Source organism: Micropterus dolomieu, unplaced genomic scaffold, assembly GCF_021292245.1.
Source record: "Micropterus dolomieu isolate WLL.071019.BEF.003 ecotype Adirondacks unplaced genomic scaffold, ASM2129224v1 contig_8945, whole genome shotgun sequence".
Classification (NCBI taxonomy): Eukaryota; Metazoa; Chordata; class Actinopteri; order Centrarchiformes; family Centrarchidae; genus Micropterus; species Micropterus dolomieu.
In genome coordinates, this window is record NW_025737931.1 from 1 (window position 1) to 2,862 (window position 2,862).

Sequence of the window (2,862 nt, forward strand, 5' to 3'; positions counted from 1 at the left end):
CGCAGGTTTTGCTCACACTGTTCTGTCATTTGGCTGCGATAGATCACATAGCAAACCCTGTTCATTGGTGGGCAGGACACCCGGGTTTTCATTTACAACCACATCACAGTATATTTGGTAAAGCGGTCATGGGGCCACAGAAACATGTACCTTTTTGTTGCGACAGGCCCTTCAGCTGGCACGTTCCCAGGGTCAGGTTGCAGGTGTACAGTCCTAAGCATCCTGTGCAGTGTGAAGAAGAGCTGCAGCTCCTTCTTTGGATTCCACTGCAGCCATGCTGAGGATAAATAACAAATATATGCTGTTATTGTCTTTCTTAGAAAGAGGAAGAGTAGTAAGGTAATGTGAAAGCTCATTAGTGTTTAGAAATAATGCATTTTACTGATTGACAAACAGGTCCCTTAATAATGTACTGTAAGAAGTAGGACAGTGGTCCTGCTGTCGACCTGTGTTCACAGGATATTTTATTCCTGTTGGAGTTCCCAAAATTTCAAAAGATACCATATATGTAAGGCTGAGTTTTAGAGAAATATTTTTAAAATGCGGAATATTTTCTTTGAATGGAATAGTGCAGTCATTAAAGAAAATGATAAGGTCTTGTGTTTGAATATTTTACTAATGTAAACATATAGATGTCTTCATTGTTATGTTAATATTATTAGTATTCATCATATTCACTTTACTGTTGTATGCAGACGTATCTTTAATAAGTGTCTGTGTTGCGCTGGATGAAAAGCAATGGCCCAGAAGGTAGAAAAATATTAATTCCATTCACCTCCATTTTACTGGGAAGGACACAGATATCTCAAAACCTGGACACAACATCCTAACTACTGGCATGTCCAATGAGAAATTAGCTTCTTGCTAAACACTCATTTTCAAAGATTTCCTTTTCCTTGCCTTTATTCAACTTCTGTGTAATTGCGGATTATATGATTTTATCATCACGTCATTATGCACATAGTATGGTATCATTTGTTTTGGCATAAGATAAATAAGATTTACAAATGCATACAATAACAGTTTTCCAATTGCCACATCAAACCTGAAATATTAATATTTCCAGACGTATTTTTAACTTCAGCTTCACAGATCTGATCATTTTCACTTCCAAAAGCTCCCTGTGACAACTGTCTAAAGATATTTGTGACTTTTGTGTGTATTTACAGATTGTTAAATGTGTGTGCACATGATTTTGTTTACTGTTGTGCTTGCTGAAGTGCGATACGTTCGCTTCCCAACCCTTTAATGTATCATATTAATGTTACTGCTCCCCTGCTGCTGTGTTCTATGACTCTTTTTGTTCAGCACTCACCGTGTCTGAGTTAAACTGTCCAAAATGCCTCACACGGCCCACTTTGACACCCTTCTTCCTGGTGAATCCTCCGAAACCTCCGTGCAAGGGGACCATATCTGTTCCCTGTGTTGCTCCAGCATCATAAGAATACTCCTGTCTGGCTTCAGGTAGGGAGGACCGCTGTCTCCCACTGTTTGTCATCAGAGGGGGAGGCTGAAAGACGCTGGTCCACCCAGCCTCTCTTTGCCATGGTGTTATCAGTCTTTTACCTGACTCTACAGAGGGAATATGCAGGCAAGCTATGTAGAAGATAAAAAAGCATTTCGTCAATACGACATGGACATCCATTGGACTCTCTGCAAGTAATTAAACAGTTTCCAAGCTCCCAAGTCTCCAGCACTGCGATTTCATTTATATGTCCCTTCCAGAACTCCACCTCTGCCACGCCCTGCTCCAGAGTGTTTTGCAGTGACGTGATTAGTTCCCTGATGTGTCGCACCTTGACATACAGACCAGCTTTTCTCTTTTATTTCCCAGAACCAATGGGTGCTTTGTTGCAGAATATGATGCGAGGATCTATCCAAGAATAAGACAACTATATTGATATTTTCATTTCTCTGCCACTGATGTGAATGAGAAGTGGAAACCATGTGACAACAATTAGTGAGCTGTCAATCAGTGATGGACTGCCACACTTTGGATCGGGTCAAGTAGAACTCAGGTCAAGACTGTTAGTGCTCTGACTGGTAGACTGTCAGTGTGTTCAGAATTTAGAGGTGGATAGGAGTGCTGTAGCCAACTTGATTTTTGATTTGGATGTGTGTGTTGAACTGGTTCTAAGTGCAGACAGAAATATTCAATTCAATTAACTTTTATTTATATAGCGCCAAATCACAACAACAGTTATCTCACAGCGCTTTTCATAAAAGAGCAGGTCTAGACCGTACTCTATGATGCTATTTACAGAAGCCCAACAGTTCCCACCAAGAGCAGCACTAGGCGACAGAGGCAAGGAAAAACTTCCTTTTAAGAGGCAGAAACCTCGAGCAGAACCATGGCTCAGGGTGGGCGGCCATCTGCCTCGACCGGTTGGGTGTGAAGGAGAGAGAGGGAGAGAGCGAGAGAATGGGGGAGAGAGAGAGAGAGGAACAGCGAGAGGAACAGAGAGAAAGAGGGAGGGGGATGGAAGGAGAGAGAGGGGAGGGAGGCAGCCTACACAATATACACAAAGAGGTACAGACAGTAAAGGTGATGTTGCTATAGACTAAATGAAAAATGGTACAGATATTTATAGTAGTGTTAATGATTATAATAACAATAATAACAATAGGACTAGTAACAATAGTTGTAGCAGAGGGTGTCAAGCAGGAACACGGGGGCAGCAGGTGACCTGCAACCACAGATCCAGACTCCACAGCTCCAGAGCCAGAAACACCTGCAGGAAGTGATAGGAGGAGAGAGGAGAGGGACGAGAAAGCACAAGACTACCAGAAAGGGGAGAAGTTGTGTTAGTAACATGCAATAATGGGATAAGGTTGCATACAGAGGGAGAGAAAGTAGAGGAG

At 42.1% G+C, this 2,862-nt stretch overlaps 1 long non-coding RNA gene across 1 annotated transcript; it reads right to left on the reverse strand.

Moving 5' to 3' along the window:
• Positions 1–157: 157 nt before the first annotated feature.
• LOC123965246 lies at positions 158–1,770 on the reverse strand. Its single transcript, XR_006823659.1, has 2 exons — positions 1,316–1,770; positions 158–277 (listed from the first exon to the last, which is right to left on the reverse strand). It is a non-coding gene; the product is annotated as an uncharacterized LOC123965246 (long non-coding RNA).
• Between the last annotated feature and the right edge of the window lie 1,092 nt (positions 1,771–2,862).